We start from the raw sequence: 12,837 nt of genomic DNA, 5'->3' as shown, positions 1-12,837 counted from the left end.
GCTAATGGTTTTAATTTTAACTCCTTCCTAAACAGTAAAACTCCTGGCTGTGGAAGATTCTTCTACCTTCAACTGTCACACGAATTTTTACCGTTCACCATGACAGAATAGATCTTTGTTTGTGGAAAGTGAAAGGAAGTCATTTAAAGCCTAAAACAAAACAGTCGCTGCACTGAATATCTTCTGATTCTTGAGGATTCATAGCTTAGGAAAAGCTACAAACCAGAGACACTTGTTGCAGATTTCCAAAACATTCATGTTGATGATGTATAAGCAGTATTCAATGATTCTGATGAATAGAATATGACAGAGAAGAAACCACATCTTGGATAATAGATGTAGTGTTGGCTTGAGGGTGATACAAATATTGATAACTATCAACTTCTTTTTCCTGCTGTGTGCGCTTCTTCCTTGTTTATGAAGGACTGCTAATTTACTCAATACAAAAGGTTGAACATGACCATGAACACTATTGATCTTTCCAACTGATCAACATCGCACATTATGATGGAGTTGTTGTTGCAGATTTGTATTCATTTACTTGATTGATCTTCCATCTTGAAATTAGTCAAGGTCCTCTGTGGTCGCGACTTTGCTTTTGAAAACCCTTCGACATCTTTGGTGAACCTGACGTGAAAGCATCGCAAAAATTTCAGGATGGGAGATACTTCAGTCTCTATTTCAACCTCTTCTACAATTCCAGCTGCGTCTACTTCAGCTCCATCAATGACTGCTGCGTCAAGTACTTCAACGGAGAATCTAAAGCAGATTTTGCAGAATATGTCCATGTATATGCAGCTCCAAAATCAGCAAACACAATTGTATATGCAGCAGCAGCAACAATTGCATCAACATCAGTTGTCTCAGCAAAGGCAACTCTATTCGGAGCATGAGAATGCAAACAGCGTGACTAAGGTTATTGAAGCAGTTGAGAATGAGAAGAATCTATTTGACGGGCGTAATGTTTCAGCATATTTGAAGACATATGAGATCAAGATGGGGTTTTTTGGAGTTCCTGCTGGACTTATGAGTAAGTACTTCCTTCGTCTTGTCACACCCGCTTTGAGGACAAAAGTGACTGATCTTTTTATTCAAAATACACATTGGCAAGATTTTAAGAAGGCCTTGAAAGAGGAATACTTCCTTGAGGACTTTGGTATGGCTACTCGACGGTCATTCCGAGAGTGGGTCTACATGCCAAACAAAGATCTCGCTGCTTCAGAGTTGATTCGAGAATTTGAGGAGAGGTATAGTCAGCTTGATGCCATTGAACAAAGAGCATTGGATGTTGAAAAAGTTGAGCTTTTCTTGCAAGCTGCAGATCTTGCTCTTCAAGAAGAATTGGGTGAGCTTCTTGAGGATCGCACGAAGCCTATGGGTCTTAAAACAGATTGGCAGGATGCTCAGGATGCAGTCTTGACTTTGACCAAGAGGAGGATATGGAAGACTCGCCTAAAGAATGGTTCCATGACACCTACACCATCATCTGCTCCTATGCCTACTTCTATCCCTGTTATTTCTTCTTCTCCTCAGTCAGTTTCTTGGCCTATGCCAGTGTCTACTGTTTCCACTCCACCTATTCCTCCTGTTCCACGACTGATACCTATACCTTCTGCTCCAAACCCATCCGCTCCAACAGTGCCTACCTCTCTTGATGACATAATCAAAGGCATAACAGATTTGACATTGGAGTTAGTCAAAGTGGAGTTGGTGGGAAAGTTGAAGGAGCAGTTTGCTTCGACTGCGCCTACTACTTCTTCTAGTGCTCCTACTGCACCTAGGAGTGCTCCTAGTGCACCTAGGAGAGACCGGAGATGTATTTGGTGTGATAGTACGGACCATCAGGATTGCAGGGATTGTGAATCTTTTCAGGATGCAAGGAGGAAGAATTTGGTATATTGGGGGCAAGATGGTAATATTTGGTTGACTAAGACAGGAGCTCCACTTGCTACCAACTTTTGTAAAGGTGGAATGAAGAAGTTAGTGGATGACATGGCCGCGCGTACTTCTTATGTGACAGCTAGAGGTGATGCTTCTGCATATGGAGTCCAGATTGAGAAGGGATCAGAGACTCAGTCAACGCTATGGACTTATGCTATGGAGACTGCAAACAAGGGAAAAATTCAACAAACTGTTTTGACTAGTGCAGGCTCTAGCATCAGATCAGAGACAGGTTGGGACTCGCCTGTTGACAGGTATTCTATTTATGCTTATTTGGCTAAGTCTCATGGTGCAAATGTACTTGTTGAGGAGAAGCGTAAGAGGGATGAACAAAATCCAAGTGCAGCCAAGAAGACTAGAGGGAGTGAGTTTGTTACTCCACCTACTGCAGGTTCGTCTTCAAGACCAGGGCCAGATCGACAGATGGAGGATGCTCAAAAGAGAGAAAAGAGGCAAGAGTCTAGAGAGAGAAAGCAGCCAGGGTTTAGATTGATGTTTGATATTGAGACATCTACAAACATGAAGAAAATCTTTAATGACAAGATACTTGGCAGTGAGGTGGCTTTCACTATTTCTGAGATTTTGGGCATCTCAAAAAGAGAGTTTTAGGATCAGTTTCAAGAGGTCTTGAAGAGGAAAAGACATGCATTGTCTACCACTGATACACAGGGAGTTTTGATTGGGGAGTTGGATGAGGATGAGGATGAGGTTATGGTTGATAATGCTTCTGTTTTTCTGCAAGTAGAGAAGAGGGTTCAGCGTATGCATTATGCTGAAATTGATGAGCCTGTCATGATACCGCGTAGTCACTTTTCGCGGAGCCATTGGGCTAGGGCAACTACAGAGATGACGGTAAAGATTGGAGAGAAACAGGTGCCTTATGTTGCATTGGTGGATCATGGTTCAGAGATTAATCTCATAGTTCGTGGAGTTTATGAGAGTAACAGATGGCCTATGGATGTAGAGCATAGGTGGCGTATGAGAGCCGCCAATAATACTGCAGGTGATTTGTATGCTGCCTGTCCTAGTGTCAGGGTTTCTATTGGTGATGTAGAGGAGGATTTTCATTTCTTTGTGCAGGATTCATGCTCTTATCCCATAATTCTTGGACAGCCATTCATCACAGAGATGTGCATGGAAACAAAGGTCATGGATGATGGATCTGCTTATGCACAGATTCGCAGTAAAGATGGTATGAGAGCAGTTCAGTTTATGACTGTATGTGTGAACCATGTTAGAAATAGGGATACTCTCAGAGATGCACCTTTGCCCACTATGAGGGATTCGGGTTTTCATTAGGTACCGCCGTTTCGCGAGACGACGGTGGTACAGAGCAGAGGAGATTGGAGTTCTCGCCTCCTGGCAGCGATGTTTTCTCCTCCGATTTTGTTGGGATTTCAGCAAACAGTTCGATGAGCTATTAGAAAACTTCTAGGTTGCCTAGAGCTGCCATGAAGTATATATGCAGGAAGGAGAAAAATTTGAAAAATGCAGGAATTTTGGAGGATGATGAGCACATAGATGGGATGTATGACAGTGTGATTTGTGCAGATACGATGACAGAGATGGGAGATATGCTGAAAACTGATATGCAGAATTGTCACAGTAATGTATTAGTGCAGTCCCTGGACATGTTTCATGAAATTGCAGATTTTATGTCACAGATTGAGGTAGAGGCTGAGGTAACTCAGCAAAGAGTGTTGAGTGCTGAAGAAATTCAGCAAACAGAGTTTTCAGCTAGTTATGATCAGCTTTCAGAGAGACAGAGGGCTGAAAACTTTCAGCCAACAGAGTTTACTGCTGAAATATTTCAGCATTCAGAGTTTGGGGCTGTTCCTATGCAGTCCATAGAGCAGAGGACTGAGGATATTCAGCCATTGGAGTGCAGAATTGCTGATTTACAGCAAGATTTATGTAATGCAGAAGAGCATAATGAAGCCAGGGTTGACACGAAATACAAAACTGTGGATAAGAAGGTGAAGCCGGTTGCTGTACCGCTTCCACCTGACAGTGATCAGCAAATAGAGAGGGCTGCTAAACAACAAATTTTGAGGAATCCGGAGCATATTGGTCATAAATTTTCAGCAAAGACTCTTGCTGAATTGAAAATTGGAAATGGTGATTTCTTGTTACCCATAGAGAAGCAATGCTTTTAGGAGATGCTTGAGCGACATGGAAGGGGATTTGCTTTTTTTCCGCATGAGATTGGATGTGTGAATCCTGATGTTGTTGCTCCTATGGTCATTTTTACTATTCCTCATATTCCATGGAATCTCTGACCTATTCCAGTGCCTAAGGCACACCTGCCAAAGCTGATTGATTTATTGAATGAGAAAATCAGGATGGGAATCCTTGAGCCTTCATCTACACCATACTCAAATAGGTGGTTTACAGTTCCAAAGAAGAATGGTACTCTCCGATTTATTCAGGACATGCAGCCAGTGAACAGAGTTACTATCAGGAATGTTGGTATAGGTCCAGTTGTGGATGAGTTTGCAGAGGCATTTGCTGGACGTGCCATCTATTCTTTAGGTGATTTGTATTCAGGATATGATCAGTTTCAACTGGCTTTGGAAAGCAGGGACATAACCACCATGAGAACTCCTATTGGGCTTGTCAGGATGTGTACCTTGCCTCAAGGTGCCATTAATTCTGTTGCGCATATGATGAATGCCATGCATAAGGTCCTTTGTGATTACATACCTCAGCTTACCATGCCTTTCTTGGATGATGTGCCCATTAAGGGGTGTGCAGAAGAAGAGAAGAATGAGAGTCTAAATGAGCAGGGATGCAGATACTTTGTGGCTGATCATATTTCAGCATGTGAGAAGATTTTGGCCAGGTTAGAAGAAGTGAACTTGACACTTTCAGGGCAAAAATCTGTTTTTGGAGTGAATGAGGTTGTCATTGTTGGGCATATGTGTGGATATTATGGTAGGAAACCCTCACCTGATAAGGTGAATGCTATAGGCAAGATTGCGGAGTATTGTTCTACTACTTCAGAGGTACGGAGATTCATTGGTGCTTGTGTGTTTTATATGATTTGGATACCTCATTTTGCACACATAGCATATTGTTTGTATCAGCTACTTCGAAAGGGGCAGAAATTCTATTGGGATGAGAGCCACACTAGAGCCATGCGAAAATTGAAGAAGTTATTGCAGAATTCTCCTACTCTCAGGAAAGCGGATTATAATTGTGGAAATCCTATTGTATTGATAGTTGACACTAGTCCAATTGGCATAGGTTGGGCTGTGGGTCAAGATGATGCAGATGGAAATAGGTATGCTATTCGGTTTGGGGCAAAAGTCCTAAACGAGAGACAGAGGAGATATCCGCAAATCAAGAGGGAGCTATTGGGGATTGTCACGGCTCTCAAATGTGACAAGGAGTACTTTATTGGAGCTTCAGTTGTGGTAGAGACAGATTGCTTGCCATTGATTGGTATGATCACGAGTTGCTCTACTCCGGATATAGCCATGTTGAGATGGATTGCATACATCAAGTCATTAAATTCGGAATTTAAACACATAGCAGGGAAGGATAATCCAGTGGCAGATATGTTGTCTAGAGCCAGATATGATGATGAGGTGACTCTACTTGCAGAAGAGGATGATGCAGAAATTTCAGCCACTATGGTTGATCATGTTTGTCATGTCTATGATATTGTGGCTTTCATAGAAGAACTCTATGTTGGAGATTGGTTGCAGATTGGCAGGTACCTTAGTACACTAAGCAAAAGAGATGAATGGACAGATGAAGAGTTTAAGAAGATCAGAAGGAAAGCTTATGGTTATTTTCTCAAGGACGGATTTCTTTGGAAGCATCCGAAGAAAAGAGGCGGATTACCTTTGCGGGTTGTCTGCGATAGAGAGACACAGTTACAGGTGATGAGGGAGTTTTATGAGAGTCCTTGGGCTGGTCATAGAGGAGTGTGGGCTACTTATGAGAAAATCAAGGAGAAATATTGGTGGAAAGGCATGTATAGAGATGTTTCTCACTTTGTTGAGACTTGCAGAGACTGCCAGATGTATTCGGTAGTGCGTCATCGAGACGAGCTTCATCCGACCTATCCGCTATGCATTCATTATAAGTGGGTAGTCTATGGCAAATGAGGTACATTGTTCTGGCTAGAGAGGATCTTACCAATCATGTTGAGGGCAGATCTTTGAGAACGAAGACCACTAGTGTAGTGTGTAAATTCTTATTGGAGGAAACTTTCTGCAGGTATGGTTGTGTGGGTAAGTTCACTGCGGATCGTGGTGAATTGGATGCAGATGAAGCTAGGGAGTTTTTCTTTCAGCTAGGAATCAAGTTGGCTTTAACTACAGCATATAATCCAGAGGGAAATGGGAAGAGTGAAAGAGGGCATCCGCCGATAGTGAAAGCATTAGCCAAAGCATGCAGAGGATGAATTGGAGAATGGCCGAGACTTCTACCATTTGCTTTATGGGCTGATCGTACGACTCATAGTGTTACCACAGGATATATGCCTGCAGAGTTGATGTATGGACAGAAACCTGTTATGCCGATTGAGACTTGTGCTTTGACTTGGTCAGTTTTACCTTGGCAGGAGGATTTGACGAGAGAGGAGCTCTTAGCTCTTCGGATTCGACAGTTGGAGAGGAGACCTGAGGATATTCAGCTAGCTATTGACAGGTTGAAGGTTGCTAGACTAAGGAATAAGGACACGTTTGACAGTAGGCATCGCTTGCGGCCTAGAGTAATAAAAGAGGGAGATTGGGTATTGGTCTTTGATAGCAGCCTTGAAAATCAGCATACTGCACTTCGAAAGATGGTGAAAAGATGGTTTGGGCCGTACATAGTCAGACATGTCTTTGATAATGCAACATATGAGCTGACAGAATTGGATGGGACAGTGCTTAGAGTGCCTATTGCTGGAAAAAGAATCAAGATTTTCAAGAAAAGAGATGATGAGGATTATGCATTAGAAGAATTTGCAAGAGAAGAGCAACGAGAAGAAACTCCAATGGAAGAGACAGATGATATGACAGATAATCTTGTTGATCTACCGAAAATGCATAATGAAGAGATTGATCTGTTTGTGGATCTTGATGATAACGATCATGGGTAGTTGGCCCATCCGGAGGATGCGCAGGATTAGAGGGGGTGGATGTCGTATTGCTGCTCATTCGAGGTGTGAAAACCACCCAAAAGTTGTGTGTGTGATTTGATACTTTGTACATACTTAGTTGTTATGTTTGCTCTTTTATTCTATGCTGAAGACAGAGAAAAACAGGGAGTTTTTGATAGATTGGTAACTCGAGATGCAATCTCATGGGCTACACTTATTTCAAGATATATCGATTATGGGCTTTGTGAGGAAGTACTAAACTAATTCCAAGAGATGCAAGTCGAAGTACATTGGTGGATATGTTTGCCAAATGTGGGAGCTTGCTTGATGTTTAGCACACCTCAGAATGGTGCAATACAGCTGGTAGGAGCATCAAGACAGGCTTGATTGCGAGTGTCATTGTATCACAGCGGACTTGGGCAGCTACTATTTTGCAAAGCTCTAATGTTACATGGGAGTATGTTGTCAATGGCCCTTTCTGGTATGCGAGTGAGACGACAATTCAGGTGCTCCTTTTTGGAGTACTTGCCATTGAAATCAAACGGAAGGCATCATCAGCACATACAGTTGGTGAGATTGTGCGTGCGAGGTGGGGTTTTTTGTTACACATTGTTGTTGCTGGTGTTTGTTTTGCCCACTTCACTGAGACGGATACGCATAGTAGTAGCATGTTTCGGCTTCTATAGGCCTCATCGTCTTGATTGCTTTGGTGGACCCTCCCCCCCAAGACAAGTAATAGTGCTACTTCAGGTGGCAATACAGCACTGTTTAATCTGTCTTGAAGGGGCAAGTTGTGTACATGCTATGCCAACCTTTGATTGGAGATTGTGCTATCCTTGTCACTCTCCATTTATAAAGATGGAGGCCGCTTTTTGATAGGCACAATCTGCGTATGTATTAAAAAAAGAAAAGGGCCACTAATCCTAGAAAAGGGGAGCGAAAAGGGAGGGCTCTCTGGTTTTTCCGTGGGGGCAGAACGAACGAAAAAACGGCACTCTTGGATCTACGAGGAAAAGGGGAAAAAGGAGAGCTTTTTTTTTAAATCTTGAAGGGGAATGGTGACTAATGTTAGGGGGCAGAAGAATGTTGAAGAAGGGGGAAATTAGAGAGCTCTGCGGGGAAATTTGGAAATCAGGGAGCTCTGAGGGGAATTTGGGGGTTCTTGGTGATCATTATGATGAGGATCAAAGAGGAGAGCCAAAGTGGACGACGGTGCTGAAGACAGAGTCAAAGTTGATAGCAGAAGAGGCGGAAGAAAACGACGAAGAGAGGGGAAGAATGTAAAAACGAATCACAGGGAGGCTCGACAGTTTCAGAAGGGAATTTAGGACAGGAGGGAAAGGGAATCTAATTTGGGGAGAACATCGATCGCATCAAATTCCTTTCGCTCCTTTATGAGTATCATCATCATGGTTTTTTTTTGTTACTGAAGCATCTTTCTTAGCGCAGTGATAGGCCTCTCTCTTTACCTGTCTGTATAAGCATGCCTTCCTTCAAAGACTCAAATTCCTCTTGCTTTTCTCTTTGTTTTTAGGCATCTCAACCGGCCAATGTGAAAGAAGAGCTCTTGACGCCAAATCTTGTCATTGCTTCTCAAAATTGTGATTTTTCTAATCAGATTGTTATGCGTAAATCGGAGCACAGGGGCTCTACAAGACAGCAATGAGGAAGAACAAAGGATAAAACGGATGTTATACCAGATGCCAATGCCAAGATATTCCAGGATTTCCACAGAGTGGATCGATTGCTAGTAGTGGGACATCAAGCCGTCGGAGATGAGTTTCTCCACTAGCTCATTTGACTGTGATGTCGGGAGCAGTCTCTGCAATCTAATAGAGCAGAGGATGGTGTAGAGCAGTGATAAAGACACCCTTTCAGCACAGGAACTTCGATCATATTAAAGAGTGTTCCTCCTTTATTCGCAACCAAAGACATTAGAAAAGTTTTTGCAGATTGTGGGGAAAAATGATGAGGCTCAGCCCAGGATCAACCACAGTAACAATCTGTCGCAACCACTGTTACCTTAACAATGTCAATCTCAATTTTCCCAATACCTTCATATTGTTGCCGTTCCACTTTCAATAAATTTATTGACTTTCAGGACTGCGTGCCCATTATGAGCGTGTGACAGTTGCTTTTGCCAATGGTTCAGCTAATGGTTTTAATTTTAACTCCTTCCTAAACAGTAAAACTCCTGGCTGTGGAAGATTCTTCTACCTTCAACTGTCACACGAATTTTTACCGTTCACCATGGCAGAATAGATCTTTGTCTATGGAAAGTGAAAGGAAGTTATTTAAAGCCTAAAACAAAACAGTCGTTGCACTGAATATCTTCTGATTCTTCAGGATTCATAGCTTAGGAAAAGCTACAAACCAGAGACACTTGTTGCAGATTTCCAAAGCATTCATGTTGATGATGTATAAGCAGTATTCAATGATTCTGATGAATAGAATATGACAGAGAAGAAACCACATCTTGGAGAATAGATGTAGTGTTGGCTTGAGGGTGATACAAATATTGATAACTATCAACTTCTTTTTCCTGCAATGTGCGCTTCTTCCTTGTTTATGGAGGACTGCTGATTTACTCAATACAAAAGGTTGAACATGACCATGAACACTATTGATCTTTCCAACTGATCAACATCGCACATTATGATGGAGTTGCTGTTGCAGATTTGTATTCATTTCCTTGATTGATCTTCCATCTTGAAATTAGTCAAGGTCCTCTGTGGTCGCGACTTTGCTTTTGAAAACCCTTCGACATCTTTGGAAAAAGCAGATTAAAAAAAAATCAAGGAAGATTCGGCAGTTCAAGGACAAGAAGGAAGAAAGCATTGAAAAGGATCTCTGCAGTCTACCCACATAGATTGTCCTCTGAGTCTGGATGACCTTGCAAGCGAAGAGATTGTGCATTTTGAGTTTTCATGCCCTTTCTGCTATACAGAGTATGATATCGGTTCTCTCTGTTCTCATCTTGAGGAGGAATTCTGCAACTTTAGAAAGGAGGGGAATCGCAATCAGGGGCGACTCTCTGCAATTTCGAAGGAGATTTACGGAGGAAGGAAGGAATAAAAGCGATGCTAATCGGGAGAGGATTGAGGAACTGACCAGGAGCCTCTCAGTGCCAAGGAGATTAAGCAAGCTGCGGAGATTGGGTACCAAATCGTTGGCGCCGCATTTTTCCCATGTCCTTTGTATTCTGTATCAACATAGTCCTTGGCAATGTGAGCTTGAGATACATTCCAGTTTCCTTTATGCAGACAATCAAATCACTTACTCCAGCTACTACAGTGGTTTTGCAGTGGCTTGTTTGGGGTAAAAGTTTTGATCGACGCATATGGTTATCCGTGATTCCTGTGGTTTGGGTGAAACAGCTTATTGAAGTTGATCCTGAAGATCGTTGGGCGCGTCAAACCTAAAGAAATCCCGCCTTACAGGGCACCTAAGGCTTTTGCAAACGTGCAGGTTGATTCTCATCAATTCAAGATCTCACCTCGAGATTATATCTACACAGAAAAGCTGAAGCATGTTGATGTGAACGACAAGCTATGTTTACTGAAGGTCTTGTTACTAGGCTCAAAGGCACAAACAAGCATAGGAAGGCCTATTGTACCAAAGGCTGCTGTTCATGCAATGGTTGAAGAGCAGCTTTTGGATGCCAAAGTTATCATTTTCAAAAAGAAGTGGAGGAAAAATTATCGTAGGCATAGAAGGCATCGACAGAAACTGACCCGCCTGCGCATACTTGACATTAGAGGACTTGGAGAGGCTCGAAGGGCAAGGATTGGGGCTTTACACCCATCATAATTTATGTTCTGGAGAACAAGAACTTGGACTACTGTTTCCAAGGGGGGGAAAGAAGAGTATAGCAACTACAGCAACTACAAACAGGAAAGCAATGGATGCCTGCAACCAAGCTGGACTGTTGATTTTACATCTTAAATGTGGAAAGGAAATCTTTCAGCTTTTAACGGCATCCTAAAACAGGGTGTTGCTCTTCCTTTTTTTTATGGAATGCAAAATAAAATGATGTCCAAGACTGTGCCACATCAGCATGGCACCATCATATCAGTAGTGCAGTGACATGTGACCTACTTACAACGCCAATTGATTTGTATGGAGGCCCAATAAAGTTTAGATATGATTGCTTACATGGAGCAATTTTTGTTGCAATAGGAAAAAGGGGTTTCCAGAAGCTTGTTGTTGTATTCTGCAAAAACCATTCATAATTCTTTCTTGAACGTACACCCACAACCATAAAACAGAGTCGTCCAGAACTTGTTGCTGTGTGGAAAATTGGATAATAGGATTATTCACATGATAGATCTTCTATCTTGAAATTTATCAAGGACTTCTGAAGTTGCGACATTGCTTTCGAAACCCTTCGACAACATCTCTCTCTCTCTACCACTACCACTACCACTACCACTACAATAAACAAGAAAAGAAGAAAAAACAACAACTACTACTATTACTACTACTACTACTACTACTACTACTACTACTACTACTACTACTACTACTACTACTCCTACTACTGCTGCTACTGTTGTTGCTGCTGCTACTGCAACAAACAAGAAAAGAAGAAAAAACTACTACTACTACTACTACCACTACTACAACAACAACAACAAACAAGAAAACTAAACAATAATAAACAAGAAAACAAAAAAAACTATTACTACAACAATAACAACAACAACAAACAAGAAAACCGCTACTACTACTACAACCATGACTACAATGACTATGACTATGAGTACGACAAACCACTACCACTACTGTTATAATAAATAAGAAAAGAAGAAAAAACAACAACAACAACAACAACAACAACTACTACTACTACTACTACTACTACTACTACAATAACAACAAACAAGAAAAGAAGAAAAAACTACCACTACTACAATAATAAAAAATAAGAAAACTACTATTACTACTACTAGTACTACTACTACAATCATGACTACGTCCACGACTAGGACTACCATAACAACTCTCTCTCTCTACCACTACCAATACCACTACAATAAACAAGAATAGAAGAAAAATCAACAACAACAACATCAAACAAGAAAAGAAGAAAAAACTACTACTACTACCACTACTACAACAACAACAAACAAGAAAACTAAACAACAATAAAAAAGAAAAAAAAAACTACTACTACTACAATAACAATAACAACAATAACAACAAACAAGAAAACTACTACTACTACTACTACTACTACTACTACGCTTACGACTACGACTACGACTACCACAAACCACTACCACTACAATAAACAAGAAAAGAAGAAAAAACAACAACAACAACTACTACTACTACTACAATAACAACAAACAAAAAAAGAAGAAAAAATAACAACAACAACAAAAAATCAGAAAAATAAACAACAATAAACAAGAAAAGAAAAAGAAACTACTACTACTACTACAACAACAAACAACAAAACTACTATTACTACTACTAGTACTACTACTACAATCATGACTACAATGATTACGACTACCACAACAACAATAAACTAGAGGAGAAGAAATTAAACAACAACTTCTACTATCACTACCACTACCAATACTACTACTATGACTACCACAACAACAACAAACAAGAAAATAAGAAATTAAACAACCACTACCACTACTACTACTACGACTACACAAAAACAACAAATAAGAAAATAAGAAATTAAACAACAACTATTGCTACCACTACCACCACTACCATACCAACAACAAACAATAAAAAAATAAAACAACAACAATAACAACCTCTCCCTCCCTCTCTCT

This window comes from Lygodium microphyllum, chromosome 27 (genome assembly GCF_053477565.2).
Source record: "Lygodium microphyllum isolate KBCC chromosome 27, Lygodium_microphyllum_v1.1.10, whole genome shotgun sequence".
Taxonomy (NCBI): domain Eukaryota; kingdom Viridiplantae; phylum Streptophyta; class Polypodiopsida; order Schizaeales; family Lygodiaceae; genus Lygodium; species Lygodium microphyllum.
Note: the sequence above shows the minus strand (reverse complement) of the source record.